The 19,857-nt window shown below is 38.8% G+C and overlaps 1 protein-coding gene across 1 annotated transcript in view; it reads left to right on the top strand.

The window, feature by feature from the left end:
• Positions 1-19,857, top strand: part of LYSMD4 (LysM domain containing 4) — a 30,843-nt gene that overhangs the window by 8,140 nt on the left and 2,846 nt on the right. The gene's annotated exons all lie outside the window — the stretch shown is intronic.

Here is a 19,857-nt window from a genome sequence, read left to right as displayed (position 1 = left end):
TGTTTTATAATATAGCTTGAAATCGGGAAGTGTGATGCCCCTGCTTTATACTTCTTTTTCAGGATTCCTTTGGCTATTAAGTCTTTTGTGCTTCCATATAAATTGTAGGATTTTTTTTTTTCTGCTTCTGTAAAATTTGCCATTGGAATCTTGATAGGGATAGTATTGAATCTGTAGACAGCTTTGAATAATATGGAAATGTAAACAGTATTAAATCTTCCAATTCATGAACACAGGATACCTTTCCATTTATTTTTATCTTCTGTTTCTTTCATCAATGTTTTGTGTTAAGTGTAGAGATCTTTCACCTCCTTGGTTGAATTTATTCTTTGTTTTTAATGTTATTGTAAATGGGATAATTTTATTTCTTCTCATATAATTCCTTGTTAGTGTATAAATATGTTACCATACGTTAATTTTGTATCTTGGAACTTTACTGAATTCACTGATTAGATCCAACAGTTTTTTTGATGGAGTCTTTAGGATTTTATGTATAGAAAATCATGTCATCTACAAATAGAGACAATTTTACTTTTTTTTTTTTTTTTCAATTTCGTGCTTTTTATTTTATTTTTTTCTTCCCTGATTGCTCTGGCTAGAGCTTCCAGTACTACGTTAAATAAGAGTAGCAAGAGTGGGCACCCTTGTTTTATTCCTGATCTTAGAGAAAAAGCTTTCACCCTTTTATCACTAGGCATAATGTTAGCTGTGGGCTTGTTATATATGCCCTTATTATGCTGAGGTACATTCCTTCTATACCTAAATTGTTAAGAGTTTTTATCTTGAACGGATGTTGAATTTTATCAAATGTTTTTTCTCCATCTATTGAGATGATCATATGATTCTTATCCTTCATTTTGTTAATAAGGTGTATCACACTGATTGATTTGCGTATGTTGAACCATCTTCCATCCCTGAAATAAATCCCACTTGATCATGGTGAGCGATCCCAAAATGTGCTGCTAAATTTGGTTTCTTAGTATTTTATTGAGAATTTTTGTACCTATATTCATAGGGATATTGGTTTGTATGGTGTCCTTTTCTGGCTTTGGTCAGGTAATGCTGGCCTTGTAAAGTAAGTTTGGAAATGCTCCCTCCTCTTTGATTTTTTTCTTTTTTTTTTAAAGTTTGAGAAGGATTGGTGTTAATTCTTTAAATGTTTGGTAAAATTCACTCTGAAGCCACCTGGTCCTGGATTTTTCTTCTTTGGCAGATTTTTACTGATTCAGTCTCTTTACTAATAATTGATCAGTTCAGATTTTCTGTTTCTTCCTGATTCAGTATTGGTAGGTTATATGTTTTTAATTTTTTTTCCATTCTAATTTGTCCAGTTGTTGACCTAGTTGTTCATAGTAGTCTGCTTTCATGTCACTTTTTTTTTTTTTTCAACGTTTTTATATTTATTTTTGGGACGGAGAGAGAGCATGAACGGGGGAGGGGCAGAGAGAGAGGGAGACACAGAATCGGAAACAGGCTCCAGGCTCTGAGCCATCAGCCCAGAGCCCGACGCGGGGCTCGAACTCATGGACCGCGAGATCGTGACCTGGCTGAAGCCAGACGCTTAACCGACTGTGCCACCCAGGCGCCCCTCATGTCACTTTTTTTTTTTTTTAACGTTTTATTTATTTTTGAGACAGAGAGAGACAGAGCATGAACGGGGGAGGGGCAGAGAGAGAGGGAGACACAGAATCGGAAGCAGGCTCCAGGCTCTGAGCCATCAGCCCAGAGCCCGATGCGGGGCTCGAACTCAGGGACCACGAGATCGTGACCTGAGCTGAAGTCAGCCGCTTACCCGACTGAGCCACCCAGGCGCCCCCCTCATGTCACTTTTTAAAAGAGGAGCAGAGAGGCTTCTACTTCCCTCTCCTGGCCTGTTTTCTACCATTCCTTCAAAGCTTCCTTCTGACACAAGCCAGGAGCTCTCTGTGGAAATGGTTGTCTTGAAAGAGTTATAACCATTTGTGTGTGAGATGGGGTTTAAAAATGTTTGTTTTCCCTAGCAGATCAGGGTATCTGTCCCTGTGTTTTGGCAGGACATCTGGTGTCCTGGAGGGAGTGTCAAGAGAAGGCAATGGGATGGACTAATTCGTCCCAGTGGACTAATTCATCCATTTATTCAAGTGACATATATGGAGCACTGCCTCTGCCAGGTGCTGGTTGGGGTGTCCCGCAGAGGTGAGGAAGGCTGATCTGGAAGACATCACCTGGGAGATGGCCACAGCTTCGTGTAAGGCCTAGTAGAATGCAGTGTGGATGGGGAGAGGTGGGAGGGCACGTGTCTAAAGTCATTGAATTGAGACAGTTTCCACTTGGGTTGATAAGGTGGGAGGCTGAGCCTGGCTATAGGAAGGACCCAAACAGATGTGAAGATTTCTCTTTGGGAAAAGACTAGGATGCAGCACAGAATAAAAACAATCATCATTTAATTCATGGCACTCATTAGATGCCAGACAATGCTCTAAGAGCTTTATACATCAATCCATTTCATCCTTACAATATCCTCGGGAGGTTGGCACTTCCTATTCCTGTCTTACTAATGGAAAAACTAAGCTAAGATCACATAGCTTGTAAATGGGAAGGCTGGGAGTCCCACCCAGGCTGACTGGCTTGGAACCCTGTGCTCTTTAACCCCTTTGCTTGGGGCCTTGCTGCTCTGTGCTTCCCAAGGCAGGGTTTTAGTAGGGGACAGAATTGAGAGAAGAGAAGATTGAGAAGATTTCTTCTGGTCCACAATAGGGTACTGGCCATGCAGTGATAAGAACCCTATGCATTTACCTGCCTGTTTTCTGGGTGGTGCTAGCGAGCCAGTGGTGCCAGTGAGCCTTGACTGTGAGAAATAAGCCTCATTTGCATCAGTAAAGTAGCCTTCCTTAGCCAATTCCTTGCAGTACTGAACACCTTGGGTAGGGTTCTTCCAAGCTTATTTCTGGAGAGGAGGTACTTCTGGCATCACCAGGCCAAGCGGAGGCATGAGGGTGGGGTAGGGGACAGGATCCATTTTTGCCTGTTCTCCAGGAGAACAGCTCCTGGGTACAGTGGAGCTGCTGAGGAGACTTGGGGTCACCCTCCCTGCCCCCCTGCACGGTCAGGCCCCACAGCCCTGGGAAGGATGGCATGATGGTGATGTGCAGCTCCAATTTGTGCCCTCTCCCCTCTTCCATCCCTGCCTCTGTTGTGCAAGAGCCCTGAGGGACTCCTACAGTAGTGATCTGGGAGGGGGTCTTCCTACATCTTCAGGAAATACCAGGTTATTTAAAAACGCATTCACCACCCTGAGTAAGGAACATGTGCTACCATGCATTCATTCCCAAACCTTTCAGAGCCAAGAGGCTATGTGAAAACAAGACCCGGACGGCCCTCAAGGTACTTAATACCCTTAAGGTACTTATAATCTAGTGGGAAAGATAACACTTATATTAAGGTGGTGATAGGGGAGAACATGCTGACCCCATGAGAAGAAAAGGGATAAGATGATACATGGGTGTTAAGAAAAGTTTTCTAGAGAAGGTGGCATTTCCTTAGTTGACACCTGAAAGGAGGGAGGGATTTCATAATATGCTCTCCAGTGGAGGCTGGAAGCCAGGGAGATCTTGTGAACAGGGAACTATGAGTAGCCTAGTAGCCTGGAGTGAAGAAGTGCAAGCAAACAGAAATGTGGGAAAATGCTGCAGTAATAGTTGGAGCTAGGTTGTAGACAACCTTGAATTCTGTAAGTGACTTGGACATTATTTGATGGACAGTGGGAAGCTATTGAAAATCTTTGGACAGTAGAGATAGTATAGTTGAGCACTGACTTTAAGAATAGTAATCTCCTAGTTTGGGAGAGGAGAGGCCTTAAAGAGGTGATGTAATTTGATCATGAGGAGCTTGGGTATAGTTGTTTTCATAATTCTTTATTGGGGGTTAATCAAGCTTCTTGGATCTGCAGGTTTATATGGTTTCATGTAATTTGGAAAAATTCAAGCCATTATTTCTGCAAATATTTTTTTCTGATTATTCCAGTCCAATTACCCATATATTAGGTCATTTGATGTCTCACAACTAACACATTTTTCTTTGTCTTTCTGTTTTGGACAATTTCTGTTGCCATTTCCTTTATAATATCTAATTGGGATATTCAGTACATCTTGTACTAGAGGTATTTTTCATCTGTAGACGTTCTATTTGGGTTTTCCTTTATGACTTCCATTTTTCATCATTTCTCATACTTTCAAACATGTGGAGTGTATTTATAATAGCTGTTTTAAAGTCCTTATCTGATAATTCTATCATGTGTTTCATTCTGGGTCTTTTTGTAGATTTTTTTTTCTGGTTATGGATTGTATTTTCTTGTTTTCCTGCATGTTAGGTAATTTTCGGCTGGATGCTTGACATGGTGAATTATATGTTGCTGGGTGCTAGATCTTGTTGTCTTCCTTTAAATATTTTTTGGCTTTGGGGTTTGAAATCAGTTTGATCCTTTTGAGACTTGCTTTTATACTCCGTTAGGGCAAGTCTAGAGCAGCCTTTAGTCTAGGGCTAATTCAACCCCACTAGTATGATGAGATACTTGTGAAGACTCTACTCAATGCTGTGGTGTAAGAGGTCTCACTGTTCTGGATGGTGGGAAAGCAGGTTATTCCTAGCCCTGCATAAGCATGGGAATGGTTCCACCTACTTTCCTCTGTTGGTTCTTTTCCTAGTCTCTGAGATTTTCTCACATGCTAGTGCAGCTCAGTACTCAGCCAGAGACTTAGGGCATCTCTCTTCTCTTCCTTTCCCCATATTCTGTCCCCACAATTCTAGATGCCTTGGCCTCTTTGAACTTCAGACTCTCTCTCTTCAACTTGGCAAGATTACTGTGCTCTGTGCTCTGGTCTGGAAACTTTTCAGGCAATGAGGTAGGGCACTTCCCAGTTATACCTGGTTTATTTCTCTTTCCCCAGGAATCACTCTCCTGCACTCTTTTGTCCAGTGTCTTCTATCTTTTGTCTAATTCTTTGTTTGAGGTGAAAGATTACATCTGGTCTCTGTTATTCCATTATGGCCAGAGCAGAAGTTCATAGGCCAGAGTTAGAAGAGGGGCAGCCAAAATGGTGGCATGAGGGGGCAAGATTGGTCTACAGGCAGATTCAAGGGAGCGGGGCTGTTGGTGGACTCCAAATTTGTGAACTGGAATCAGTCATGGGACAGGAAGTCAGAAGAGACAGATTTTCTTGCAGGGGCTTGGAAATAAGTCCACTAAATTCCACATGCTGCAAGACAGCTGTATGTGAGGCCTGTAGTTGATTTGGTTCAACAAACATTACCTTCCCTTATGTGTCAAGTGCTAGGCTCCCTGGTTTTCAGTGTGTTATCTCAGCTGAGTAGTTGAAAAAGAGAGCCCATTTATCAGTAGTCCAGGCAGTTATGGTGTTATCCTTGTTCCTTATTGCCATTTTGAGATCATTATTCAACCCTTCTTCCCTAAATCCTTTCAGAACTCCATAATCTACTTACCCTTTTTTTATTGCATTATCTACAGATCTTCTGGTTTCTCCCTCTCATCCACTGAAGGCTTCAGCACCTGTTCTCATTCTTGGATCCATGTAGATCAGCGCCTTCCCATGTTTTTGAGGTCATTATCATATAGATAAAATAATAAAAATTATGTACAGCACTGTGGAGGGGATTTGATGATCTTTGTGGGCTCTAATAAGTGTTACAGATAGACAGAGGGGTAATAACTGAGGAGTTTGGTCCTGTCAGGTTTTTGAAATGGGTGATCAAAAGGCATGCTTTTATGCTGATGAGAAGATGTAGGAGGGAGGTAGAAATTGCTGCTACCAGAGAGGGGATAGTTGTAGGGGTGAAGACATTGAGGGGGAGAGAGGTGATGGGTTCCAATATACAACATGAAAGTCTTGGCCATAGATAAGAGCAGAAAGTCCATCCATCGTACCTGGAGGGAAGGCAGAGCACATGGGTACAGATGCAGGCAGATTCCTGGATTTCATGGTGGGAAGACCAGGTAGGTCTCATTTGATTGCATCTATGTTTTCAATGGAAAATGTGACAGGAAGTAATAAGCTGGCAAGAAAAAGAGGTAGTCTTGGAGGTTTGAATAGCAAAAGAGTAAAATACAGTTGATCCTTGAACATGGGGATTAGGGGCACTGACCCCCAGCAAGTCGAAAATCCTTGTAGAACATGACTACCCCAAAACTTAACTACTAATAGCCTACTGTTGACTAGAAGCCTTACTGATAACACAGTTGATTAACACATATTTTGTATATGTATTAGTATATACACTATATTCTTACAATAAAGTAAGCTCGAGAAAATGTTAAGAAAATCATGAAGAGAAAATACAATTACATCATTGTACTGTATTTATTGAGAAAAGTCCATGTAGAAGTGGACCTCCTTGAGTTCAAACTCATGTTATTCAAGGGTCAAATGTAGTAATGTCAGAAAATGAGGACGTCAACAATACTAGGGGATTGTAGTTGCATTTTGGGGCAGTTGAGAGCCTTTTAAAATTTGTGGTCATGATAGAATAAAAATAGGAAACACAGAATTAAACCCAAATACATAAATAAATTTAATATATGCTGTCAATGTGGCATCTCAAATCAATGGGATAAAGATGAACTTTTTAATAAATGGCTGTTGGACAACTAGATAGCCATTTGGAAAATATAAGACCCATACCTAAGAATAAACTCCAAATGGGTTTTTAGGAATCTAAATATAAAAGATGAAACTCTACTAATACTAGAAGAAAACATTGGCAAATTCCTCTCTAACTTTGGTGTAGGGAAAAGGATCCTAAATTTAACTCAAAATTCATAATCAATAAAAGCTTGATAAATTTGACTATATAAAATAATAAAATTTTGCCTGACAAAAGTATCACAAAAAGCCAACTGACAAATTGGGAGAAAATATTCATAGCCTGTAACAAAGGGCTTATATCCCTAAATTAAATAAATAAATAAACAAACAAACAAATAAATAAAACTCTTAAAAATTGAAGGAGAGAGGGGCACCTAGGTGGCTCAGTCAGTTAAGTGCCTGACTTTGGCTCAGGTCATGATCTTGTGATTTGTGAGTTCGAGCCCTACATCAGGCTCTGTGCTGACAGCTCCAAGCCTGAAGCCTGCTTCAGGTTCTGTGTCTCCCTCTCTCTCTGTCCCTCCCCCGCTCACCCTCTGTCTCTCTGTCTCTCAAAAATAAATAAACATAGGGGTGCCTGGGTGGCTTAGTCGGTTAAGCATCTGACTTCAGCTCAGGTCATGATATCTCAGTGAGTTGAAGGCCCATTTTGGGCTCTGTGTTGACAGCTCAGAGCCTGGAACCTGCTTCAAATTCTGTGTCTCCCTCTCTCTGCCCCTCCTCTGCTGACACTCTGTCTCTGTCTCTCTCTCTCAAAAATAAAGATTAAAAAAATAAAACACAAAAAATTGAAGGATAGAGACCAAAACCCCAATAAACAAATGGAAAAAAGACATGAACAGACACACAAAGATTAAAATGGCCTTCAAACATGAAAAAATGTTCAAGTTCACTCATTATAGAAAAAGACAAGTCTAAACATTGATATATTTTCTCACAGACAGGTAAAAATTTTAAATATAACAACATTCTGTTGGTGCAGTTGTGGGGAAACTGGCATTCTCATACATTGTTGGAGGAAGTGCAAAGGGGCAACAACTTCTCTGGGAGGTGAATTTGGCACTATTTAACAAAACTACGCAGGAACTTACTCAGCAATCCTACTTCTAGGACTTTACCCTAAAGATAAATATCTAACATTATGAAGATACATATGGTGAAGCGTATTCATTGATACATGCAAAATACTAGAAACAAGTTCTGCGACTGTTCACGGACGACTGTTGTACATCCATACCATGTGGTGCTATGCAACTATAAAGAATGGTGAAGATTACTAGGAACTCACCACTTTTGGGGGTGATTTCCAGTTACACTGTATTTTGTTATTTGGTTTTGTTTCTCTGATTTTAATGAAATCGAATTGATCAAATTTTTCACTATGGTTTGCTTCAGAAGTTCCTTACACTAAGTCAGAAAGTTGTTTTCTTGTATAATGACATTGTTCTATTTTAACTTTTAGGTATTTAATCCATTTGGAGGCTACCGTCTTGTGTCATGTTAATAGGAATCCAGTTTTATTTTTCTCTATGTAGTAAACTAATTTTACCAACTAATTTTACCATTTTGTGGTGTGGAAAAATGGCTTAATATTTTTGGGAAGAGATTCCTACCCCACCCCTTTTAATATTCTAATGAACTGTGAGCTGTTTTTTAAATTGATACATAATTGACATGTAACATTGTGTAAGTTTAGGGTATACAATGTGTTGATTTGGTACATTTATATAATGAAATATGATTACTACTGTGTAATATCTCCATCATATCACACAATCATGGTTTCTTTTTGTGGTGAGAATGTTTAAGATTTAATCTCTTAGCAATTTTGAAGTATATAATACAGTATTAATATAATCAAAATGCTATGACTTGGATCGCCAGAATGTATCCATGTTCTAACTGCAAGTTTGTGCCCTTTAACCAACACCTTCCCAATTCCTCCAACCCGCAGCCCCTGGAAACCACTATTCTTGTCTGTTTCTACAAAGTTCAGTTTTTTGAGATTTCACATATAAGTGATATCATACAGTATTCATCTTTCTCTGATTTATCTCACTTAGCATAATGTATTTAAGGTCCATCCATGTTATCCTGAATGGCAAGATTTCCCTCTTTCTCATGGCTGAATTATATTCCTCTGTGTGTGTGTGTGTGTGTGTGTGTGTGTGTGTGTGTGTTTGTGTGCCCGCGCATGTGCGCACACCCCCTCATCTTTATCCATTCGTCCATTTTTTATCCAACTTAGGTTGTATCTTGGCTATTGTGAATAATGCTGCAGTAAGTGTGGGAGTACAATTATCTTTTTTATATCTTGTTTTTCTCTCCCTTGATATATACCCAGAAGTGGGATTTTCTGGGTCATACGGTTGGTTGTTTTAATTTTTTTTGAGGAACCTCCATACTGTTTTCCATAGTGACTGAAGCAATTTATATTGTCACCCAGCAGTGCATGAGGGTTGTTTTCTCCACACCCTCACTAATACTTATTACCTCTTTTCATTTTTTAAAGATTTTAAAATTTTTATTATTAAAATTTTTTGAGAGAGAGAGAAAGAGAGGGAGAGAGAATGTGCACGTGAGTGGAGGAGGGGCAGAAGGAGAGGGAGAGAGAGAATCTCACAGGGCTCAGTCTCACGACCATGAAATCATGACCTGAGCCAAAATCAAGAGTTGGGTGCTTAACCGACTAAGCCATGCAGATGCCCCAATTTGTTACCTCTTTTTGATGCAAGGTGAGGGGATATTTCATTATGGTTTTTATTTACACTTTACTGATAAATTGAGCATCTTTTCATGTACCTGTTTGTCATCTTGATATCCTATGTCTTATTTGAAAAAAATGTCTGTTTAGATCCTCTGCCCCTTCTTAAATCAGATTGTTTTTATACCATTGATTTGTATGAGTTTTTCTATATTTTGGCTATTAACCCCTTACCAGATATGTGGTTTGCAAATATTCCCCCCCCCCATTCATAGGTTGCTTTTTAATTGTGTTGTGTCTTTTGCTTTTTAGTTTGATGTAGTCCATTTGTTGTTTTTTGCTTTTGTTGTTTGTGCTTTTGGTACCATCTCCAAAAACACATTGCCAAGACCAACGTTAAGGAGATTTTTTCTGTTTATTTCTAGAAGTTTTATGGTTTGAGGTCTTATGTTTAAGTCTTTATCTGTTTTATCCATTTTGAGTTAGTTTTTGTGAGTGGTGTAAGATAGAGGTACAATTTCATTCCACATGTGGTCATCCAGTTTTCCCTACACCATTTTTAGAGACTGTCCTTTCCCTACTAAGTAACTTGGCTCCCTTGTCAGTATTTGTTGACTGTAGGGGCGCCTGGGTGGCCCAGTTGGTTGAGCGTCTGACTCTTGATTTTGGCTCAGGTCACGATCCCAGGGTCATGGGATCAAGCCCTGCGTCAGGCTCCGTGCTGAGTGTGGAGCCTGCTTAAGGATTCTCTCTCTCTCTCTCTCTCTCTCTCTCTCTCTCTCTCTCTCTCTGTCCTTCTGTCCTTCTGTCCTTCTCCACTGCTTGTGCTCTCTAAAATTAAAAAAGTAATAATTAAGAAACTATTAGTTGACTGTATATGCAGGGGTTTATTTCTGGGCTCTCAATTCTATCCCATTGGCCTATGTGCTTGTTTTCATGCCATGCCCACGCCATACTGCCATGTAGTATAGGCTGACATCAGGAAGTGTGATGCCTCCAGGTTTGTTCTTTTCAGCATTTCTTAGGCTGTTCAAGGTCTTCTGTGGCTCCATATAGATTTAGGATTGTTTTTTCTATTTCTATGGAAAACACCATTGGGATTTTGATACAGATTGCACTGAATCTACAGTTGGCTTTGGGCAGTGGGGACTTTTTAACAGTATTCTTCCCATCCACGAACACGGGTTCCATTTCTTTGTGTCATCTTCAATTTCTTGCATCAAAGTCTTATAGTTTTCACCCTACAAAACTTTCACATCCTTGATTAGATTTATTCCTGAGTATTTTATTTAGATGCTACCATGAATGGGATTATTTCTCTTTTAGATGTTTTGTTGTTAATGTGTGTAAACATAACTGTTTTCTGTATGTTTATTTTGTATCCTACAAATTCACCGAATTTGTCAGTTCTAGTGATTTTTTTTGGTGGTATCTTTAGGATTTTCTATATAATATTATATCATTTACAAGCAAAGACAGTTTCACTTTTTCTTATTTGGATGCCTTTTATTATTTTTTTCTTAACTGATTTCTCTGGCTAGGAGTAGTGACAGTAGGTATCTTTGTCTCGTTCCTGGTCTTAGAGGAAAAGTTTTCAACCTTTCGCCATTGAATATGATGTTGGGTGTGGGTTTGTCATAGTTGGCCTTTATTGTGTTGAGGTGTCTTCCTCCTGTACTCAATTTGTTGAGCATTTTTATCATGAAAGGTTGTTGTGCTTGTCAAATGCTTTTTCTGCATCTATTGACATGATCTTAAGATTTTTATCTCGTTCTATTACGGTGTATCTCTTTCATTGATTTGATTTGTGTGTATTGAACCACCTTGCATTCCAGGCATAAATCTCACTTGACCCTGGTGAATGATCTTTTTAATGTGCTGTTGAATTTGGTTTGCTAATATTTTGCTGAGGATTTTTGCATCTATGTCAATCCGGTATGTCTGTCTGTAATTGTCTTGTAGGCTCCTTATATGACTTTGGTATCAGGTAATGTTGGCCATGTAAAATTAGTTTGGGGTTATTTCCTTCTCTTCAGTTTTTTTGAATAGTTTGAGAAGGATTGTCATTGATCCTTCTTTAAATATTGGGCAGAATTCACCAGTGAAACCATCTAGTCCTGACTTTCCTGTGTTGAGAGGTTTTGATTACGGATTCAGTTTCCTTACTTAATATTTGTCTGCTCAGACTTTGAATTCTTCATGATTCAGTCCTGGTAGGTTGTATGTTTCTAGGAATTTATCCATTTCCTATAGGTTATCCATTTTGTTGGCATATAATTATTTATAGTAGTCTCTCATATAGTATTCCTGTAGTATCAGTTGTAATGTCTCCTCTTTCATTTCTGATTTTGAGTCCTCTGTTTCTGAGTCACTCCAGCTAAAGGTTTTTCAGTCTTGTCTTTATTTATTTATTTTTAATTTTTTTAAATATGAAATTTATTGTCAAATTGGTTTCCATACAACACTCAGTGCTTATCCTAACAGGTGCCCTCCTCAATGCCCATCACCCACTTTCCCCTCCCTCCCACCCCCCATCAACCCTCAGTTTATTCCCAGTTTTTAAGAGTCTCTAATGGTTTGCCTCCCTCCCTCTCTAAATTTCTTTCCCTTCCCCTCCCCCATGGTCTTCTGTTAAGTTTCTCAGGATCCACATAGGAGTGAAAACATGTGGTATCTATTTTTATCTGTATGACTTATTTCACTTAGCATAACACTCTCCAGTTCCATCCATGTTGCTACAAAAGGCCATATTTCATTCTTTCTCATTGCCACGTAGTATTCCATTGTATATGTAAACCACAATTTCTTTATCCATTCATTAGTTGATGGACATTTAGGCTCTTTCCATAATTTGGCTATTGTTGAAAGTGCTGCTGTAAACATTGGGGTACAAGTGCCCATATGCATCAGCACTCCTGTGGGTAAATTTCCCTTGGGTAAATTCCTAGCAGTGCTATTGCTGGGTCATAGGGTAGATCTATTTTTAATTTTTTGAGGAACCTCCACACTGTTTTCCAGAGCAGCTGCACCAGTTTGCATTCCCACCAACAGTGCAAGAGGGTTCCTGTTTCTCCACATCCTCACCAGCATCTATAGTCTCCTGATTTGTTCATTTTAGCCACTCTGACTGGCATGAGGTGATATCTCAGCGTGGTTTTGATTTGTATTTCCCTGATGAGGAGTGACGTTGAGCATCTTTTCATGTGCCTGTTGGCCATCTGGATGTCTTCTTTAGACAAGTGTCTATTCATGTTTTCTGCCCATTTCTTCACTGGATTATTTGTTTTTCGGGTGTGGAGTTTGGTGAGTTCTTTATAGATTTTGGATACTAGCCTTTTGTCCGATATGTCATTTGCAAATATCTTTTCCCATTCTGTTGGTTGCCTTTTAGTTTTGTTGATTGTTTCCTTTGCAGTGCAGAAGCTTTTTATCTTCATGAGGTCCCAATAGTTCATTTTTGCTTTTAATTCCCTTGCCTTTGGAGATGTATCAAGTAAGAAATTGCTGCAGCTGAGGTCAAAGAGGTTTTTCCCTGCTTTCTCCTCTAGGGTTTTGATGGTTTCCTGTCTCACATTCAGGTCCTTCATCCATTTTGAGTTTATTTTTGTGAATGGTGTAAGAAAGTGGTCTAGTTTTATCCTTCTGCATGTTGCTGTCCAGTTCTCCCAGCACCATTTGTTAAAGAGACTGTCTTTTTTTCCATTGGATGTTCTTTCCTGCTTTGTCAAAGATTAGTTGGCCATACGTTTGTGGGTCCAATTCCGGAGTCTCTATTCTATTCCATTGGTCTATGTGTCTGTTTTTGTGCCAATACCATGCTGTCTTGATGATGACAGCTCTGTAGTAGAGGCTAAAGTCTGGGATTGTGATGCCTCCCGCTTTGGTCTTCTTCAAAATTACTTTGGCTATTTGGGGTCTTTTGTGGTTCCATACAAATTTTAGGATTGCTTATTCTAGCTTCGAGAAGAATGTTGGTGCAATTTTGATTGGGATTGCATTGAATGTGTAGATTGCTTTGGGTAGTATTGACATTTTAACAATATTTATTCTTCCAATCCATGAGCATGGAATGTTTTTCCATTTCTTTGTATTTTCTTCAATTGCCTTCATAAGCTTTCTATAGTTTTCAGCATACAGATCTTCTACATCTTTAGTTAGGTTTATTCCTAGGTATTTTATGATTCTTGGTGCAATTGTGAATGGGATTGGTTTCTTTATTTGTCTTTTTGTTGCTTCATTCTTAGTGTATAAGAATGCAACTGATTTCTGTACATTAATTTTGAATCCTGCAACTTTGCTGAATTCATCTATCAGTTCTAGCAGACTTTTGGTGGAGTCTATCGGGTTTTCCATGTATAATGTCATGTCATCTGAAAGTGAAAGCTTGACTTCATCTTTGCCAATTTTGATGCCTTTGATTTCCTTTTGTTGTCTGATTGCTGATGCTGGAACTTCCAACACTATGTTAAACAACAGCAGTCAGAGTGGACATCCCTGTCATGTTCCTGATCTCAGGGGGAAAGTTCTCAGTTTTTCCCCATTGAGGATGATATTAACTGTGGGCTTTTTATAAATGGCTTTTATGATGTTTAAGTATATTCCTTCTTTCCCGACTTTCTCAAGGGGATGCTGAATTTTGTCAAATGCTTTTTCTGCATCAATAGACAGGATCATATGGTTCTTATATTTTCTTTTATTAATGTGATGCATCACACTGATTGATTTGCAAATGTTGAACCAGCCCTGCATCCCAGGAATGAATCCCACTTAATCATGGTGAATAATTCTTTTTATATGCTGTTGAATTCGATTTGCTAGTATCTTGTTGAGAATTTTTGCATCCATTTTCATCAGGGATGTTGGCCTGTAGTTCTTTTTTGCTGGGTCTCTGTCTGGTTTGGGAATCAAAGTAATGCTGGCTTCATAGAATGAGTCTGGAAATTTTTCTTCCCTTTCTATTTTTTGGAACAGCTTGAGAAGGATAGGTATTATCTCTGCTTTCCATGTCTGGTAGAATTCCCTGGGGAGCCATCTGGTCCTGGACTCTTATTTGTTGGAAGATTTTTGATAACTGATTCAATTTCTTCACTGGTTATGGGTCTGTTCAAGTTTTCTATTTCTTTCTGTTTGAGTTTTGAAAGTGTGTGGGTGCTTAGGAATTTCTCCGTTTCTTCCAGGTTGTCCAGTTTGTTGGCATATAGTTTTTCATAGTATTCCCTGATAATTGCTTGTATTTCTGAGGGACTGGTTGTAATAATTCCATTCTCATTCATGATTTTATCTACTTGGGTCATCTCCCTTTTCTTTTTGAGAAGCCTGGCTAGAGGTTTATCAATTTTGTTTATTTTTTCAAAAAACCAACTCTTGGTTTCATTGATATGCTCTAGTTTTTTTAGATTCTATATTGTTTATTTCTGCTTTGCTCTTTATTATTTCTCTTCTTCTGCTGGGTTTGGGGTGTCTTTGGTGTTCTGCTTCTATTTCCTTTAGGTGTGCTGTTAGATTTTGTATTTGGCATTTTTCTTGTTTCTTGAGATAGGCGTGGATTGCAATGTATTTTCCTCTCAGGACTGCCTTCACTGCATTCCAAAGCATTTGGATTGTTGTGTTTTCATTTTCATTTGTTTCCATATATTTTTAAATTTCTTCTCTAATTGCCTGGTTGGCCCATTCATTCTTTAGTGTTCTTTAACCTCCATGCTTTTGGAGGTTTTCCAGACTTTTTCCTGTGGTTGATTTCAAGTTTCAGAGCATTGTGGTCTGAAAGTGTGCATGGTATGATCTCAATTCTTTTATACTTATGAAGGGCTGTTTTGTGACCTAGTATGTAATCTATCTTGGAGAATGTTCCATGTCCACTTGAGAAGAAAGTATATTCTGTTGCTTTGGGATGCAGAGTTCTAAATATATCTGTCAAGTCCATCTGATCCAATGTGTCATTCAGGGCCCTTGTTTCTTTATTGATCCTGTGTGTAGATGATCTATCCTTTGTTGTAAGTGGGGTATTAAAGTCCCATGCAATTACCACATTCTTATCAATAAGGTTGCTTATGTTTGTAATTGTTTTATATATTTGGGGGCTCCCATATTCGGTGCATAGACATTTATAATTGTTAGCTCTTCCTGATGGATAGACCCTGTAACTATTATATAATGCCCTTCTTCATCTCTTGTTACAGCCTTCAATTTAAAGTCTATTTTGTCTGATATAAATATGGCTACTCCAGCTTTCTTTTGACTTCCAGTAGCGTGATAGATAGTTCTCCATCCCCTCACTTTCAATCTGAAGGTGTCCTCAGGTCTAAAATGAGTCTCTTGTAGACAGCAAATAGATGGGTCTTGTTTTTTTATCCATTCTGATACCCTATGTCTGTTGGTTGGAGCATTTAGTCCATTTACATTCAGTGTTATTTTTGAAAGATATGGTTTAGAGTCATTGTGATATCTGTAGGTTTCATGCTTATAGTGGTGTCTCTGGTACTTTGTCTCACAGGATCCCCCTCAGGATCTCTTGTAGGGCTGGTTTAGTGGTGATGAATTCTTTCAGTTTTTGTTTGTTTGGGAAGACCTTTATCTCTCCTTCTATTCTAAATGACAGACTTGCTGGATAAAGGATTCTTGGCTGCATATTTTTTCTGTTCATCACATTGAAGATTTCCTGCCATTCCTTCCTGGCCTGCCAAGTTTCAGTAGATAGGTGTGCGACTACTCTTATGTATGTCTACCTTTGTAAGTTAGGGCCTGTTTATCCCTAGCTGCTTTCAGAATTTTCTCTTTATCCTTGTATTTTGCCAGTTTCACTATGATATGTCATGCAGAAGATCAATTCAAGTTATGTCTGAAGGGAGTTCTCTGTGCCTCTTGGATTTCAATGCCTTTTTCCTTCCCCAGATCAGGAGGTTCTCCGCTATGATTTGTTCAAGTACACCTTCAGCCCTTTTCTCTCTCTTCTTCTTCTTCTGGAATTCCTATGATACGGATATTGTTCCGTTTGATTGCATCACTTAGTTCTCTAATTCTCCCCTCATACTCCTAGATTTTTTTATCTCTCTTTTTCTCAGCTTCCTCGTTTTCCATAATTTTATCTTCTAATTCACCTATTCTCTCCTCTGCCTCTTCAATCTGTGCTATGGCTGCCTCCGTTTTATTTTGCACCTCATTTATAGTATTTTTTAGTTCCTCACGACAGTCTTGTCTTTAAAAAAGCAAAAACAAAAACACAGCTTTTTTTCATTGGTCTTTAATTTTTTTTTTTTTTTTTTGGTCTCTATTTCCGCTCTGATCTTTTTATTTTCTTCCTTTTACTAAATTTGGGCATAGTTCTTTTTCTAGTGCCTTGAGGTATAAAGTGAGGTTGTTTATCAGAGTTCTTTCTTGTGTCTTGATGTAGGCTATAAACTTCCTTCTTAGAGCTACTTTTGCAGTGGTGCCTGGGTGGCTGTCGGTTAAGCATCTGGCTCTTGATTTCAGCTCAGTCATGATCTTGTGATTTGTGAGTTTGAGCCTGGCATCAGGCCCTCTGCTGTCAGCATGGAGACTGCTTGGGATTCTCAGTCTCCCTCTCTGCCCCTCCTTGGCTCGTGTGTGTGCACATGTTCTCTCTCTCAAAAATATATTTTAAAAAATTTAAAAAACCAAGAACTACTTTTGTAGTATCCCATAGCTTTTGATTTGTTGTTTCCATTTTCATTTGTTTCAGGATACTTCTTGATTTTTCTTTTTCTTCTTTGACCTATTTATTCAGGAGCATGTTTTTTAGTATTCATATTTTTACTATTTTTCCAGATTTCCTCCTGTTATTAATTTCTGGTTTCATACCACTAGAGTCAGAAAAGATAGTTGGTACTTTTTCAATCTTTTTAAATTTGCTAAGACTTTTTTTAAAAATTGTTTATTATTTTGAGAACGAGAGAGAGTGTGTGTGAGCAGGGGAGGAGCAAAGAGAGAGGAAGAGAGAATCCCAAGCAGGCTCTGCACTCAGCAGAGACCAATGCAGAACTTGATCCCACAAAACTGGATCATGACCTGAGTCATAATCAAGAGTTGGACACTCAACTGACTGAGCCACCCACGTGCCCCAAGACTTTTTTTTATGACCTACCATGTGATGTATCCTGCAGAATTTCTGTGTGCACTTGAGAAGAATATGTATTCTGCTGCTGTTGGTTGGCATTGTTTGTATATGTTTGTTTGGTCCACATGGTCTAAAGTACAGTTCAAGTCCAATGCTTTCTCACTGCTTTTTTATCTGCATGATCTATTGTTGAAAGTAGGCTGTTGAAGTCCCCTTCTATGGTGTTCTCTATTTTTCCCTTCCAATCTGTTAGAATTCGCTTAATAAAATTCAGGTGCTCTGATGTTGGGTGCATATGTGTGTGTGTGTGTGGGGGGGGGTATATACACACACATGATTTTTGTATCTTCTTGATGAATTGACCCCCTTACTCTGTAGTGTCCATCTTTGTCTCCTTTTACCAGTTTTGCTCTCCCTTTGCATGGAGTTATCCTCTCCTGCCATTCTTTCAGTTTGAATCTATGTGTGTCCTTAAAGCTGAGGTGAATCTCTTGTAGCATATAGTTGGGTCACTCTTTTATTTGCCTATTTTGTTTTGTTTTGTTTTGGGGGTTAATTTTGTTGTTGTTGTTTTTATCCAGCCAGTCTTTAAAAAAAATTTTTTTTAACATGTATTTATTTTTGAAAGACAGAGACAGAGCACTAGTTGGGGAGGGGCAGAGAGAGAGAGAGTGAGAGAGAGGGAGGGAGACCCAGAATCTGAAGCAGGCTTCAGGCTCTGAGTTGTCAACACAGAGCCCGATGTGGGGCTCGAACCCACAAACCTTCAGGTCATGACCTGACCCGAAGTCAGATGTTTAACCAACTGAGCCAGCCAACCAGCCTGCCTTTTGATTGAAGAATTTGGTCTGTTAACATTTACAATAATTGACAGAAAAGGACTTACTTATGCCATATTATTGTTTTCTGGCTGTTTATAGTTCAATTCTTTTCTTTTTGTTGCCTTCCTTTGCAATTAAATGATTTCCTGTAGCAGTATATTTTGATTCCCTTCTTATGTGTTATCTGTTGTAGATTTTTGTTTTGGAGTTCCCATGAGGTTTATATAAAAAATCTTATAGATATCACAGTGTATTTTATGCTGATAAGTTTAATTTGATCCCATATAAAAAATCTACCCTCTTCTCCCTTCTTTTACATTTTTGAGGACACCATTTACATTGTTTATTGTGTGTCCATTAACAAATTGTCAAAGTTATACCTCTTAATCTTTATCTAGGTGAATCCTTATCTAGCACATCACCATATTAACAGTATTAAGGTATTCTAAATCTGACTCTACGCTTATCTTTACCACTGCATATTTCCATATGTTTTCAAGCTACTAATTAGCATCCTTTTGTTTCAGCTTGAAGAATTCCTTTTAGCAATTCTTATAATGTAGTTTAGTGCTGAGAAACCCCTTCAGCTTTCGTTTATTAGGGAAAGATTTTCTTTCACCTTCATTTCTGAAGGACAACTTTGCTGGGTGAAGTATTCCTGGTTGGCAGTTTCTTTCTTTCAGCACTTTGAATATATCATCCCATTCTTTTTGCCTGTACGGTATCTAGTGAGAAATCCACTGATAGCCTTATGGGGGTTCCCCTCATATGATTTTTTTTCTCTCTTCCAGCTTTTAAAATTCTGTTTTTCATTTTAGACCATTTCATTATTCTTGGAGAACATTTTGGGTTGAAATTTCGTGGTGACATTACTTCATGAAATTGGACGTCCAATTCCCTCCCTGTGTCTGGGAAATTCTCATTAAGTTTTTCATTCCTTTCTCCCTCTCTTCTTCTGGGACGCCAGTAGTGCATACTTTCTTTCCATTATGTCCCGTACTCCTGTAGGCTTTTTCCTTTTCATTTTTTCTATTTGCTCTTCTAATTGTTTAATTTCAACTGATCTGCCTTCTAGCTCACTGCTCTTCTATTCAACTATGCTGTTGAAACTATTGAATTTATCAGTTCATTGTGTTCTTTAGCTCCAAAATGTGTTTGGTTCTTTATGTTTTCTCTTGGTTGAGCTTCTCATTTTGTTCTTGTATTGTTTTCCTCATAGTTAAGTCATTTATGTGCTCTTTTGTAGCTCTGAGCAACTGTACTACAGTTATTTTGAATTCTTTGTCAGGCATTACCTGCATCTCCATTTTTTGGGTCCAGTTACCGGAGGTTTACTGTATCCCTTTGGTAGTGACCTGTTTCCCTCACCTTTCCAGCCTTTATGGACTGATTTTGGTTAGGAAAGCCTTTCACCTGAAGATAGGGGCACACTGGATCATGCTGTGACCCAGGTCTAGTGGTGCAGGGCAATAAATACAGGAGTACATGGAAGTAGTGGGTCCAATCGGGGCATGAGGTCTCTTTGGCTCATGTCACTGGCATGCACACTGTTGACAACTGTGTATTCCTTGATGAACACTATTGAGCTTCTCAGACATGCCTCTAGGGCCAGTGAGTAGC

Source organism: Prionailurus bengalensis, chromosome B3, assembly GCF_016509475.1.
Source record: "Prionailurus bengalensis isolate Pbe53 chromosome B3, Fcat_Pben_1.1_paternal_pri, whole genome shotgun sequence".
Taxonomy (NCBI): domain Eukaryota; kingdom Metazoa; phylum Chordata; class Mammalia; order Carnivora; family Felidae; genus Prionailurus; species Prionailurus bengalensis.
The sequence above is the reverse complement of the archived record's forward strand: the minus strand, read 5'-3'. Positions and strand labels throughout refer to the sequence as shown.